This window comes from Nomascus leucogenys, chromosome 17, assembly GCF_006542625.1.
Source record: "Nomascus leucogenys isolate Asia chromosome 17, Asia_NLE_v1, whole genome shotgun sequence".
In the NCBI taxonomy this organism is placed as follows: Eukaryota; Metazoa; Chordata; class Mammalia; order Primates; family Hylobatidae; genus Nomascus; species Nomascus leucogenys.
Window position 1 is genome coordinate 67,100,994 of NC_044397.1, and position 16,463 is coordinate 67,117,456.

Here is a 16,463-nt window from a genome sequence, read left to right on the forward strand (position 1 = left end):
AATGGCAATAGAGAAGAAGCAAACTGACTGTAGGAAAGGGTGAAGACAGGATGTTAGCTACAACTGAAAGGTGTTCCTGATGACCCAGACCAAACCTCTTGGTAAATGACTCAGTTACCTTGCTGTGCCAGGGAGAAAACCTCCACAGTCCTGTAAGTATAACTGTACATGGGCTAGAAAATCATTTACTGAATGCTTTCCTGGAGCATGTAAGCAGAATGTGTAAATTGCTATAAAAAAGCTTATTTCCAAGCCTGGGCAATATAGCAAGGTCCTGTCTGTACAAAAAAGAAAAAAGAAAAATCAGCTGCGCATGGCAGCACATGCCTATAGTCCTAACTACTCAGGAGCTGCATAGGAGGATCACTTGAGCCCAGGAGTTGAGGTTATAGTGAGCTATGATCATGCCACTGAAATCCAGCCTGGGTAACAGAGCAAGACACTGCCTCAAACGAAAAACAAAAATCACACAAAAATCCTTACTTCCTAAGGAGGAATTTCTTTCCATCAAAAGTACCTTATAAACTAAAGTTAGCATTTCCCCATCCTCTTAATGAACAAGCATGTTTCTAGGCCTCTTCTTGGAAAAGAAGTGCACACACTAAACAAAAAGTTTAGCACTATGCAAACCACCCGACCAATAATTACAGAAGGTATAGTCCTATACACAGATGCAGGCCTCTCAAGACCAGAGGACACTTTTATAATAAAAATTAAAAATGAGTAATCTAAATAATCTGATCTGCTTATGGATGGGACAAAGACATTAAACAAAGTGTGGCGGATGGTATGATTGTCAAGCAGCCTAGTTTCCTTTTCTGTAGGACCTCTCCCTGTGGGATTATATACTCCTGGCTCTACTGAACTCGTATCTGTTCTTTAGCCATGAACGTGGCATGTAATGTGGGCAGAAGTTCATATGCCACTTGTGTCCAAAGCTGGTGCATGAATCACCAGTACGTGGCTCACCACGCTCTCCTTTCTTTCTGCCACAATGACTGGCAATGTCCAGGTAGAGAAGAGGATTTTCAAAGCCATAAAATAGAATTTAGAAACAGACGGCTGAGATTTCCCTAAAGCAATATGATCCCATTTGGTCCTATTATTCACTGTCCAGAACTTTGTCTCTTTACACTTGACCCTGATTTCTCTTCCTTTCCACACTCAGGAACAAAAGTCTTTCTCATACTTTTTAACAATGTGGTGGTAAAATGGCACAGCACTTATGAAGGCAATTTGATTACGTGAAATAAGATACTTTAAAACCTCCATACCTCTTGATCTTGTAACCCTAAAGCTAAATGAAATTAATCAAACTACAGATCTTCAAAGCAAAAACTGATCTACGGCCTTAAAGGTCAGGTTAGTGATTATCTTCAAGAAAGAGGGAATAAACAGTAATTAGAAGGCAGAGGGTAGAAGGCATATTTAGGGGACTTGGTAAAATTCTATTTATTAACTTGAGTAGTGGTAACATAGTTGTGTTCATTTAGTGATAATTTATTGACGTACACAGTAGTTTTAGTCATGTGTTGGCTCATGAAAAATTCAAAATGCTATATAGTATATACATGTATACACAACTGAATAGTGTATATTATCTTTCAATAAAAATCCATATTGAGAGACTTATCATAAGGTATCTATAATAGTCTCAATTAAAAAACAACCTAAATAACTAATTAGAATAATTAGATAAATCATGGTATAGCCACAGTATAGTCACTAAAATAAATGTTTATGAAGCATTTATAATGACTTAGAAAAAATGCCTGGGTTATGATAACTAAATTAAAAATCAAATACTAAATGGAATACACACACACACACACACACACACACACACACACACACACAGTATGTTCAGAACTCTGTAAAATAAACCTAAACCGAATTCTTATAAGAAGGTACCTATGAAATATATCAGATATTGAACCAGCCTTGCATCCCAGGGATGAAGCCCACTTGATCATGGTGGATAAACTTTTTGATGTGTTGCTGGATTCAGTTTGCCAGTATTTTATTGAGGATTTTTGCATGGATGTTCATCAGGGATATTGGTCTAAAATTCTCTTTTTTTGTTGTGCCTCTGCCAGGCTTTGGTATCAGGATGATGCTGGCCTCATAAAATGAGTTAGGGAGGATTCCCTCTTTTTCTATTGATTGGAATAGTTTCAGAAAGAATGGTACCAGCTCCTCCTTATACCTCTGGTAGAATTCGGCTGTGAATCTGTCTGGTCCTGGACTTTTTTTGGTCGGTAAGCTATTAATTATTGCCTCAATTTCAGAGCCTGTTATTGGTTTATTCAGAGATTCAACTTCTTCCTGGTTTAATCTTGGGAGGGTGTACGTGTTGAGGAATTTATCCATTTCTTCTAGATTTTCTAGTTTATTTGCATAGAGGTGTTTATAGTATTCTCTGATGGTAGTTTGTATTTCTGTGGGATCGGTGGTGATATCCCCTTTATCATTTCTTATTGCGTCTATTTGATTCTTCTCTCTTTTCTTCTTCATTAGTCTTGCTAGTGGTCTATTAATTTTGTTGATCTTTTCAAAAAACCAGCTCCTGGATTCATTGATTTTTTGAAGGGTTTTTTGTGTCTCTATCTCCTCCAGTTCTGCTCTGATCTTAGTTATTTCTTGCCTTCTGCTAGCTTTTGAATGTGTTTGCTCTTGCTTCTCTAGTTCTTTTAATTGTGATGTTAGGGTGTCAATTTTAGATCTTTCCTCCTTTCTCTTGTGGGCATTTAGTGCTATAAATTTCCCTCTACACACTGCTTTAAATGTGTCCCAGAGATTCTGGCATATTGTGTCTTTGTTCTTACTGGTTTCAAAGAACATCTTTATTTCTGCCTTCATTTTGTTATGTACCCAGTAGTCATTCAGGAGAGGTTGTTCAGTTTCCATGTAGTTGAGTGGTTTTGAGTGAGTTTCTTCATCCTGAGTTCTAGTTTGATTGCACTGTGGTCTGAAAGACAGTTTGTTATAATTTCTGTTCTTTTACATTTGCTGAGGAGTGCTTTACTTCCAACTATGTGGTCAATTTTGGAATAAGTGCAGTGTGGTGCTGAGAAGAATGTATATTCTGTTGATTTGGGGTGGAGAGTTCTGTAGATGTCTATTAGGTCTGCTTGGTGCAGAGCTGAGTTCAATTCCTGGATATCCTTGTTAACTTTCTGTCTCATTGATCTGTCTAATGTTGACAGTGGGGTGTTAAAATCTCCCATTATTATTGTGTGGGAGTCTAAGTCTCTTTGTAGGTTTCTAAGGACTTGCTTTATGAATCTGGGTGCTCCTGTATTGGGTGCATATATATTTAGGATAGTTAGCTCTACTTGTTGAATTGATCCCTTTACCATTATGTAATGGCCTTCTTTGTCTCTTTTGATCTTTGTTCGTTTAAAGTCTGTTTTATCAGAGCCTAAGACTGCAAGCCCTGACTTTTTCGTTTTCCATTTGCTTGGTAGCTCTTCCTCCATCCCTTTATTTTGAGCCTATGTGTGCCTCTGCATGTGAGATGGGTTTCCTGAATACAGCACACTGATGGGTCTTGACTCTTTATCCAATTTGCCAGTCTGTGTCTTTTAATTGGAGCATTTAGCCCATTTACATTTAAGGTTAATATTGTTATGTGTGAAGTTGATCCTGTCATTATGATATTAGCTGGTTATTTTGCTCGTTAGTTGATGTAGTTTCTTCCTAGCCTCGATGGTCTTTACAATTTGGCATGTTTTTGCAGTGGCTGGTACCGGTTGTTCCTTTCCATGTTTAGTGCTTCCTTCAGGAGCTCTTGTAGGACAGGCCTGGTGGTGACAAAATCTCTCAGCATTTGCTTGTCTGTAAAGTATTTTATTTCTCCTTCACTTATGAAGCTTAGTTTGGCTGGATATGAAATTCTGGGTTGAAAATTCTTTTCTTTAAGAATGTTGAATATTGGCCCCCACTCTCTTCTGGCTTGCAGAGTTTCTGCCAAGAGATCAGCTGTTAGTCTGATGGGCTTCCTTTTGTGGGTAACCCGACCTTTCTCTCTGGCTGCCCTTAACATTTTTTCCTTCATTTCAACTTTGGTGAATCTGACAATTATGTGTCTTGGAATTGCTCTTCTCAAGGAGTATCTTTGTGGCGTTCTCTGTATTTCTTGAATTTGAATGTTGTCCTGCCTTGCTAGATTGGGGAAGTTCTCCTGGATAATATCCTGCAAAGTGTTTTCCAATTTGCACACGTATGTTTATTGCAGCACTATTCACAATAGCAAAGACTTGGAACCAACCCAAATGTTCAACAATGATAGACTGGATTAAGAAAATGTGGCACATATACACCATGGAATACTATGCAGCCATAAAAAATGATGAGTTTATGTCCTTTGTAGAGACATGGATGAAGCTGGAAACCATCATTCTCAGCAAACTATCACAAGGACAAAAAACCGAACACCGCATGTTCTCACTCATAGAGGGGAATTGAACAATGAGAACACTTGGACACAGGAAGGGGAACATCACACACTGGGGCCTATTGTGGGGTGGGGGGAGGGGGGAGGGATAGCATTAGGAGATATACCTAATGTAAATGATGAGTTAATGGGTGCAGCACACCCACATGGCACATGTATACATATGTAACAAACCTGCATGTTGTGCACATGTACCCTAAAACTTAGAATATAATAAAAAATAAAAATGTTAAAAAAAAAGAAATATATCAGATATTACCAACGATTCTCTCTGACTGATGAGATTATATTTTCCCCCTCCTTTGGCCTTTTTTACACTTTTTGCACTTGTTATATGTTTACAACGAGAGGCACTAAATTCAAACATCACTTTGCTAGGGTTCTGTACAGATGTCCTCAGAACCCTAAGCAGCCTTTCCCTTTCTTTTCTGCCAATATAGGCAACATTAGGTAATGTATTTCTGTCATTCAATTTGTTTCCTCAGAGTCAGCAAATCAGCAAAGCATTTTGAAAAACTCAGTAAGAAGCCACTTTAGTAAAAGGAAAGAAAATAATAAGCTCCCAAATTAAAAGCATTCTTACGTAATTTCTGTCTTAATGAGATCAATGCCACCCTAGTGGAAGGTATAGCAATGACATATTTCCCAGTAGCAGCTTTTAACACAAAGCTTGCAAAGCACTACCACCTGTCAGACTTCTAGGAATTAATTCCGGAACAGTAAGTAAATATGAATGTAATTAATACATCTTTTGTGATGAAACACACATTTCAAGTTTAAGAAAATAGCTGAGGCCGGGCTCAGTGGCTCATACCTGTAATCCCAGCACTTTAGGAGGCCGAGGTGGGCAGATCACTTGAGGCCAGGAGTTCAAGACCAGCCTGGCCAACATGGGGAAACCCCGTCTCTACCAAAAAATACAAACATTAGACAGGAGTGGTAGTGCACACCTGTAGTCCCAGCTACTTGGGAGGCTGAGGCAGGAGAATCGCTTGAACCTGGAGGCAGAGGCTGCAGTGAGCTGAGATGGTGCCACTGCACTCCAGCCTGGGCAACAGAGTGAGACCCTGTCTCAAAACAAAACAAACAAAAAAAGAAATCCGGATGAATGAATACAGACATATTTTTGCAACAATATATCCTACATTATGAAAAAGCAACTCAAATAATTTTAAGCCAGTCTAATAATTAGCAGCTATATTTAAAATTTAATTTAAATTATTAAATTCACTAATATGTACAGAAAATTAAACGAATTCAAAATTCAAACCAAGGACTGATTTTAGGAGGAAGATCATTTTCAAGGAAATTAAATCATTTTCTTGGTTTCACTCCTTTTTCCTTCCACAAACCCACTTCTTGTGAATAAGAAAGATTAAGAAACGTATTAACCCTAGAAATCTGAAATATATTTCAAAATTTAAAAAATGACATTAAATACACAATGGAAATACACGGCTTGGGAAATGAGAATCATTACATTATTTTTCATATGTGTATGTGTAACTGCTAATTAGCAAGAATTTATAGATACTTTCACCTCAATAAAAAAAGTTACACAAAGCACAGACATCTCTGAGCAGACTGGCTCTAATCAAACTGATCTTTCTCTGGGAAGAAGGGAAGTTGTAAAAAGGACAGTGAGCTTGCTTTTCTTTTTCTTTCTAGTTTACCTACTTAATCCAGTGAATTAATTGGTCTAGATGTAACCAATGACAAGGTTAATCTCTGTTAGGTTATGAAAACACATGGTTCAGACTTCTAGAATTAATTTTTTAAGTGAAACTTTTATTTAAAAACAGAAAAATTAGAGAAGAAGTGTGCTTAGTTTGAGGGACTCATGTTAGAAACATACTATTCAAACTCAGAAACATTTGGCCATCTTTGTCCTCTATCTCCCTTACTGCTGGTGAAACTGACTAACAGTCAGATATGGCCTCTTGCAGCATACAACAGCAGGTCAGTTGACAGGCTCTACTCCCCATGCCCCTGAAAAACAATTACTCCTGATTGATAATCTATTTGGGGGATCAGTAAGGGCCTGTGGGTTAGTGGGAAGGGAGAGCTCAAGAATCTTTCTTACTCCTACAAAGCAGACTGTAAACTGGAAAATTTGGGAAGCACTGGTGAAAAATACAAAGGAAATACCAGCTAATTTATGCTCTGTAGGAAACTCTTGGTTTCTGCATTATTAGCCCTTAAAATAAGACTGGCTTTTTTTTCTGTGACTCATTTCATTGTGATAAACTTGAGTTAAAATATTCTAAATACAAGTGTATTTGAGTTAATATACTAGATATGCTTCCAAATGTTTTTAAGGAATTCAGGCTTAACACATAGAATGTTTAGCCTGAGTTCCTTAAAAAATATATAGGTTAAATGAGAATAAAAAATAGTGGAACAGGGAAGAATGAGAAGCATTGCACTAGCTTCTTCACCAGCCTTGAAGCGACACAGCAGGTTAAGGGCAGACAGGTACATTCAGCCAGGTGATACATTTCCAGATGGGTGAAACGGAGAAACCATGCCTCAGAGCAGTCTGGGGTGGGGGCTTTGAGGGCAACAGTGGGGAGGACTACATCAACCCAGCTGCTTCTTGTTGCCTATTTCCACCTGTCAAATTCCTCCTGACAGTGAGTTAACTCTACTACATTTCTAGTTGCTTCGTCTGGCCAAGGTGGCCTCTCTTAAAGCCAGATTACACATTTCTGAGTATAGCATTTCATTCGAATCTTGAGGGAAGATACAAAAACTGGGTGTGGGACTGGCTAGCCTAGGTGCTGGAACCCCACAGACTAGAGTAGAGCTGCCTGCCCAGCAAAGATAGTGGCTGCAGGTTCTTGAGGCAATGCCAAGAGAGTCTGAGAAAGTGCAGAAAATGTGTCATGGAATTTTCATATGCAATAAAGTTATGAATTTTTGGTGTGCATATGCACCAATATCACAAGTGGATCTTGGTTAATCCCCAATACTTGAACCATGTGATTCTGACACTCATTGAGAAAGAGCCCTTCCTTTTAATGGGTAAAGAGAAGGATCATTCCTTAAAGCCACTTTCTACTTTCTGGTTATTGGATTTCATCCTAACCATATCCTTCAGAAAGCTGAAATACGGGGTGAGTTCCTTCAGAGATACTTTTCTGAGTGCTCCCCATATTCCAACCTCTAGGCAGTCAGATGCATTTCCCGCAAGCTCCCCTAAGTCTGTGGATGTGCCACTTAATGATACTGCTTACCACACTAGGCCTTAATTATCCACTTCACTGCCTCTCCCACTAACTAGTATATTCCTTAAAGGCTCTGAATTTGACCACAGCACACAACAGACAGCAGGAACAGAACAAATATCAACTGCATAAATTCTATCTAGCATCTAGCATATATACTAGCAGAGAGTAGGCTCTCAGCAATCTCTGTTGACTTCAGGAGATTACAACTGTTTGTTTTTGTTTCTGAGGAAGAGCTTGGGTATTTTTCCAGATGTCATTTTAGAAGTATTAAATATTCAATCCGGGGTACTGAGATCCTCTCTGGGGTTGGCTTAAGGAAAGCCATACCTCTCCAAAGAAGGTGCTAAGTATTGACTGGCTGTATACACAGGAAGCTAAATCTGCAATTCAGAATTTATCCCAACTGTGTGGGAAGTATGGGAGTGAAGAATTAGAAAATAAAGAAAAACATTTGAGTGAGAAGATGAGAATCCCCTTTGGTTGTTTTTTGAAAAAGAGATTGATGTCTTGTTTTATACCAATGTGTAACTATCCTCCTCTACACTACAGTATCAGTCAGCTATTTCTATTTATGCTACATGAACAAATCACTAAAAACTCAATGGCTTAAAGTAACCTACATTTATTCTCAAGCTCACAGGTCTGTACGCTGCCTGAATTTCACCTGATCTAGGCTGCACCTCATGATGGGTACAGAGCCGGGTCAAAATATCAGCTCCATCTGCTGAAGTGACACTACCCAGGATGGTGGACAGCAGCTGCTATGGAGCAGGAGCTACCACTACTTGCATTTTACAGGAGCCCCACAATCTCTCAGCCTTCCTAGGAGAAGAGAGAGACTGTGCACCTCCTGTTGATAGCCAAGCCAAGTCTCTCAACCCAACCACCCAGCCTTCTCATCACTACTTATGGCAGCAGCCAGGACACTGTATGTTTTCCTCCAAAAGAATGTTGGAATAATAGACATTAAAAATATTTAATTTAGAAGGGCCTTAGTCATCATCTTAGCTAAAGGTCTTTGGAGATGATTTGGCTTAGAGACATGTTTTCCTGGTCTTGTACAGTGTTTCTTAAGATACTGACTTAACTGCTAACATTTTAATTAATTACTTTTTCCCCAGATTTCCAGCTTCTCTTGAAAAATCAAAAGGTATAGAATCACCAGGCCTGCATTTTCTTACCATAATAATAAAGCCAAGCTGCTGACCACTTTCAGTGGGGCATGCACTCTCCAGTTGGCCTCAATCTTCACCTAGCCTGGAGGAAATTGACTTTGCCAGCCTGATCTTTCTGACTCTTTTTACAGGCAAAAATGGTGGGGCCTACATGGATCCATCTAAGAGATATTTCAAGATAGTGTATAGTTAGGATTAAAACTTGGCTCTTTCCTCTCCATTGTCCTGCCTTACCCCAGATTCACAGAAGGAAGTAGGAGACATATCAAGAAGTGTTCACATGGCGTGCGAAATACAGTCATGGGATTTCAGAGTCCCAAAGGACAGACTGCCATGGCTGTGCCCACTGTATCCTGGGACTGGGTGCCCCTGGAAGCAGGAAGCATCCTGAACTGGCTGTCTTGCAAGGTCCCCCACTGTTATGAGACCTGGTTAATGACACAGAAGTCCTGTTTAGAGCCCTCACCTTCCGAGGTGAAGCAGCTAGAAGTAGGAAATGGGAACAGTAAGGGAATAACCTGACGTTTATAAACTTACCTTGCTAGTATGAGAAAGAGGCCTGAAAAAACACAGATGCTTTAAAAATAAGCATGCATAGAGAAGAGAGATGTGGGGAGGAAGCTAATCCAGAGTACTAAAAACACAGCAAGACAGCATCACCTTCATATTCTAAAGGCACCCATGTGACATGAGGAACATTATGGCATGCTAACAAGACCTGGAAAACTGATGTGTCAAATTTAACCAGTAATTCAAACTTAGATAAAATAAAAAGTTCTGCTTAATGTCTGCCTATATGAGGCTGTCTACATTTTGAAAACACCTCAAAGATGGTTTGTAGATAAGATATTCTTAAAAAAAGAAACAAGTGGCTGGGCACAGCGGCTCACAAATATAATCCTGGCACTTTGGGAGGCCGAGTAGTTTGAGAGCTGCCTGGGCAACACAGTGAGTCCTCATCTCTTCAAAATATTTAAAAATTAGCTGGGTATGGCAGTGTAGAATTGTAGTCTTAGCTACTCGGGAGGCTGAGGCAGGAGGATCACCTGAGCCCAGAAGTTCCAGCCTGCAGTGAGCTAACATTAGGCCACTGCACTCTAGCTTGGGAGACAGAGCAAGGCCCTGAAAGAAAAAAAAAAAAAAGAGAGAGAGAAAGAGAGAGGGAAAGCGAGAAAGAGGAGAAAGAGGGAGAGAGAGAAAGAAAGAAAAGGTAATGCTATCTCACAGGATCAGAAACTCATAGGGAAAGGACTGGCAGTGGGCAAGGTTAGGGAGCTGATGCGTGTGTGTGACACTCCAGCCTCCTGAGTCTGAGAAGCTTCACCACGAAGCTCTACAGGAAAAGTTTCATAAAGCCAAAAGCAAACAAATCTTTCTTTGGCAAACTGCCCATTACAATTACGTTGACATTTCAAAGCAGCCTTGTTTCCTGTGTGCCATGTATGCTCCATATTAAATACAATGTCCAGAAAAAAACAGGTGTTTAAAAATTAAATCCAGTAGTCCCAATTTTAGAAATATTTTTTCTAAAAATTTATTTAATAAATTACATCCAAATTAATAGCTGAGGCAATAGAAAGCTACTATATAGAGAAATCTGGGTAAAAACCAGTCATCTCAAAATATTACGTGAAAAATTCTATAAAGCATTTAAATAAACTCACTCAGCCAGTTATTTGGTATTACTTCAAATTAAAAAATATTTTTGGAGTCAAAGAATCAAATTTTGTCAGCAAATTCCTAACGTGCCAAGTGAAAATGAGTGAAATTTTAAAAAAAGAAACAGAGAAAAAGAAGTTTATGTATGAAACTCTACAAAGCATTCCATAGATATATATCATCAGGTCTACAATGGGGAATAATTTTGAAACAAAGTAATACTGAGAGTTACACTATTAAAAAAACACATAATGAATCAGAGTAGATGTGCTATATCCTCAAAGAAACAAAATAGCTCACAAGCCAAGCAATGAGAACAAGCTGACAGGCACATGCTCAAGTCTAAAAAGAAGAGGGAATGTGCCCATCAGAAAGAGGATGGGTCAGCCAGGAAAACACAGGAAAAGGAGTGTCATGATCCAATGTGACACTGCATCAACTATCTCCCATCCATTGGCCAAGTGATTCCTATAATTAATTGACAATTTAATAATCCTCTGCATACCTCCCACATCCTTTTTCTAATTCCATGTTTCTGATTAAGATGTAATATTTTATGTAAGGAAACAACAGGCTGGTCAGGTTGAAGCAAACATTCAGTCCACATGGCAGTTAAGGTGTTCACTGCAGACACTGAGACATGAGCCTACTCATGCAAGGCAAAGCCACTTGCAAGTGGGCTCTTTAAGCTGCTGACTAATCAGGTTTCTCAGTTAACAAGGAGAAGGTCTAGGTTCAAACAGGAATAATGTCACCAGTGTGATAATACGGAGTAGTTTCTTGGGAGATGGAGCCTAGAAGTGTTTCTAATGACCTACATTGGCACCATCAGCTACAAACTGCTTTTTGGGAACTTCTAGAGATATTATTCAGACACAATCTAAATGATGGATAGCTATTACAAAATATTCGCACATTCTGTACATGGTATGCAAGTGGTAATTCCAAAAAAGAATTATAGAAAGGTTGTATCATCACTCAGATATTCCCCCAGTATCTCTTTATAAACTTACAGGTAATTATCAATAATTTTCCTTAACTGGAATTATTAAGTGGACTACAGTTAGCAAGCTCAAAGCAAAGCTAGAATCACTGAACTTGACTATACAATAATTTGTTTATTCTGACGTGCAAGTATTTGGGTATGATTACTAATTCACACCCAATAGAAGTCAGAGGAAGTTCACAGCTCACACAAAGGCTTTTAATAAGTCCACAATAACTCAAGGTGCATAATTAAGCTCTGAAAATTCTGACACATATTCTTTCAACTCAGCAAGTATGGCTAATACTGGGATTTTTAAAAACTGGTAAGTGTGGCCGGGTGCAGTGGCTCACGCTTGTAATCCCAGCATTTTGAAAGGCCGAGGGAAGTGGATCACATGGGGTCAGGAGTTCAAGACCAGCCTGGCCAACATGATAAAACCCTGTCTCTACTAAAAATATAAAAATTAGCCAGGCATAGTGACCAGTGCACCTGTAGTCCCAGCTACTCAGGAGGCTGAGGCAGGAGAATCACTTGAACAGGGAGGCGGAGGTTGCACTGAGCCGAGACTGTGCCACTGCACTCCAGCCTGGTCTACAGAGCAAGACTCAGTCCAAATATATATATAAAATTAGGCTTAATATTCACCACTCAGTATCAGTGTATGCTTTATCAGAAAGAACAGAGATACAAAATGTTTTAGAAACCAAAAAAAAAGGCAAATGCTATTTAAATGGAAGATTATAATCACAATGAAAGGTTTTGACATTTACTTTTTTAGCCTATTTGATATTTTAATGATATGAATACAGATTATTTCAATACTATAATTAAAATTTTTAAAACAGATAATTAGTTTAAACTCTACAGTCATAGACTATATACTATGTTGAGGAGGTAAGCCATATTTATAAAATTGATCACAAAACTAGACCACCAAAAAACACGTAATAAATCTTGCAATAAGGAACTCTATAGAGAATGAGCAGTGCATAAAATAGACTTCCACAACACAGTACTATTTTCTAAAATAACATTGGGATAAAAATATTTAAAAAGTAAAACAAACTATTGGAAAAAAATGACAGTAAAAACAGTGGAAAGCTGTAAACTTGGGCTTACTATCAAAATCACTACCTTAAAGTAATTTAATTACTTTTAAAATAAAGAATAAAATTAAACAATTAGGCATTTAAATAATAAAGTTAGAAAGCTGCAACTATTCTATATGGAAAAGGATAGAAAAGAAAAAAGAAAAACAATGAACACAATTAGTAAATCCAAAAGGAGGATGATGATAACTGTTGCAAGCTGGGGAGTGGGAAAAATGTGATTCTTTATAACAAAAACTCTACTTTTGCACTTGATGAACACTTCATAAATAAATTTAAAATATATAGATAAACCCAATGATCAGTCCTTTAAAAGGGCAAATATAAAGTACTAATAAAGGGAGTACTAATAAAGGAATACAAGTACCACTAAAGAAGAGGTCATTTTCAAAGTATAAGTAATATTTAAATTCCATTTGAAAACCATAACTAAAGTCAATACTCTGGAAATACATAAATTACACTAACAAGAAGCAAATGACCTGAATAGAATAAACCATTCCAAAAAAAAGAATAGTGAAAAAAGTGAAAAATAATTATCTAGCAAAGGGACTGGAGTTAGACAGTTTTATAGGCATTTCGATATTTGAAATAAAAGACGAAATCCTACAAATTGATTCAGAATGTTAAAAAGGAAAGCTATCCTATTATTAAATAAAGCTAGGATAATACTGACATTATCTGAACAAGAACATGTAACAAAACAAGAATATTAAAGATTGCAACATACAACAGGACAAAAGTATAAACTAACCCCACATATTAATATAACATAATTATATATTACATAACATTGTATCTCATATAATAACAATAACAAAATGAATAGAGCTTCCTCACACTGGGACTTACTGTGTCAGGCACAATGCTGAGTACTTAAGATACATTATGTCACTTAAACCTCAGAACAGCTCCCACAAGTAGGACAAACATATCAGAGCTTATTCCTAAAACCTCACATAATTCAAAACACATATAGATAAAAACTAATCCTGGCTGGGCGCAGTGGCTCACACCTGTAATCCCAGCACTTTGGGAGGCCGAGGCGGGTGGATCATGAGGTTAGGAGGTCGAGAACATCCTGGCTAACACAGTGAAACCCCGTCTCTACTAAAAATACAAAAAAGTAGCCAGGCATGGTGGTGGGTGCCTGTAGTCCCAGCTACTCGGGAGGCTGAGGCAGGAGAATGGCGTGAGCCCGGAAGGCAGAGCTTGTAGTGAGCTGAGATCGCGCCATTACACTCCAGCCTGGGTGACAGAGGGAGACTCGTCTCAAAACAACAACAACAACGATGACGACGACAACAACAACAAACTAATCCTAATAGGAAGACAGACATTTCTGTTTACTCATTAAAACGTTTCACTGCATTTCAAAAGCATGCACGAACACAACTTACAATTCATTTAGGCCAAAAGCTTTGAAATTATGTACATTTTGACTGGTTTTTAATTGGAGGCAGGTGGCAGGGGGAACTTGCATAATTTCAAACTTTTTAGGACAACCCTTCATTTCCAAGTGGATATCTGTTTCACTCTCTTAAAATGTGGCTAAGTCTCTTATTCTGAAAGAGACATAGAGAAACACATAGAGAGAGAAGGATTTTGGAAAGAGCCAGGGAGAAACACATCCCTGACATAAAAAAAAACAACAATGTAAGCTGAAAGAAAATTGGAAACTGACCGTTGGCCTCAGGAGACAAGGAGAAACAAACAGGAGAGGAGTGTGTGCCCAATCTTCAGGGGCTATATGTGTGGAAAGAGAAGGCAGACTTATATTTATCAGTGGAAGCCAAGAAATCTGAATTGTAACAGGAAATTTTCCAAACATTAAGCATTAGTTCAATTTTTTTAAAAAAGCACTTAGTTGACAGCAGCCGATTTTTTAGAGAAGCAAATTAAATTTATGAGATAATTTATTAAATGGTTTCTTGGGACCTTCATTCAGGTAGAGCTCAAACCCTTTAATTTTGCCTAACCTAACACTGGCCTACTTCTCCACAGCCACTTCATCATGGTAAAAAATCACAAGCAGTTCCCTAAAGACATTACGTTCTCACAAACCTCTGCTTGCATTTTTCTCTCCAGTAGCACCTCGAGTGCCACTCTCCTTATCTCTAAAGTTCTGACCCATTTGATAAGCCTTAATTCAAAGCCCATTTTCTCAGGGAAACCTTTGTTTCCTCTTACTCTTCTAAACCTCTCTGCCCCTATCAGAGAAGAGTGTACAGACCTCTATAACTACATCTATCATGCCACATACTTTTGCCTTCCATTCAAAAAGGCAAGCAAACAAACAAAAATAACAAACCTTTGTTAACAAGAGCTCACTTTTATGATTTTGTGATTCATATATTTACCAGTTCTTTCAATCAGGGGGAGTGGGAAAAGAAACTAGACACAGAAAGAGAGAGAGAAAGCAAAAAAGAAAGGCAAGGCAGCCATTTAAAATAACATCAAAAACAAAACACTAAGAAATAAATTTAATAAAAGATATGCAATACCGCAAAACTGAAAGCTACATAATACTGCTGAGAGAAATGGAAGTAGTTGAAAATAAATTGAGATATACCATGTTCATGGATTGGAAGAATTCATATTGTTAAGATATCAATTCTCCTCAAACTGATCTACAGATTCAACTCAATCCCAATCATAATCCCACCATGCTTTTTTTAAATAGAAATTGACAAGCTAATTCTAAAATGTATACAAAATGCAAAGAAATAAGCCTGTCCAAAGCAATCTGGGAGAAAAACAAAAATAGAAGACACATTACCTAGCTTAAAGACTTTCCACAAAGCTACAGTAATCAAAACAGTATAGTACTAGCATAAGAATAAACAAATAGGTCAATAGAACATAATAGAGATTATATAAATAGGCACCCACATATATGGTCATTTCAATTTTGACAAAGCTGTCAAAGTAATCCAATGGTGAAAATAAAGTCTGTTTTCTGCAAACAGTGCAGAAAACAACCAGATATTAAAACTGAAAAGAACTTGAAACCCTAACTCACACCAGGTAAAAAAATAATTTAAGATGATTTACAGACCTAAACATAAAAATTAAAAATACAAAGCTTCAGAAGAATGTGTAGGACAATTTTTTTGCCATCTTTTTTGCAAAGATTTCTTAAAGAAGACACAAAAAGTTATAACCATTAAAAAAATTGTGTAGGCTGTCATGAAGGGGCTCCCCCTGGTCCATTTGGGACAACTTGAACATAAACATGAATAATGACAGTAATGTTGGAATTTACATTGGACAAATTTAAAAATTCCATGAGTCCACGGTAATATTGTAAATAAAAGACAGATGGCATGGGAAGAGTTCTTCTATACAGAAAAAAGTCACATAAAAAAGTAAAAGGAATAATAAAATTAGAAAAATCAATGGTTTGCAACTCCCAGTGTAGTAACGGATTCAGGCAAGGACCATTATGGATGCCGGCAATTATTAAAAGGTTGCTGGGGGATATGATACTATAGTTTCAAAGCAGCATCTCTCAGATTATTTAATAATTTCATTGGGGATGATATGCTTTTACAGTGGAGAGGTCTGGCAGTCACCATCTGAACCAAGCAATCAAACAGCATCACCGATATTGGAGCAAGCTGGCATTACCTGCCTTCTGATGTGTTGCAACAAGAACTATATAACATCAATTATGATAAATCCTTGCCAGAAGTTTTACTCGAATTTAGTAATTAAAAATAATAATAATAAACAGTATATGGGACATTCTACAAGTCAACTATCCTGGACTCTTCAGAGAAGTCAATGTGGTGAAAAACAAAAATAAAAAGGATAGTGGTGTGAATACTCTTCAAATAGAAAAGA

The 16,463-nt window shown here is 37.7% G+C and overlaps 1 protein-coding gene across 2 annotated transcripts in view; it reads right to left on the reverse strand.

Moving 5' to 3' along the window:
* The window catches only part of STARD3NL (STARD3 N-terminal like), a 48,611-nt gene that overhangs the window by 17,338 nt on the left and 14,810 nt on the right, over positions 1-16,463 (reverse strand). The window lies entirely within an intron of this gene.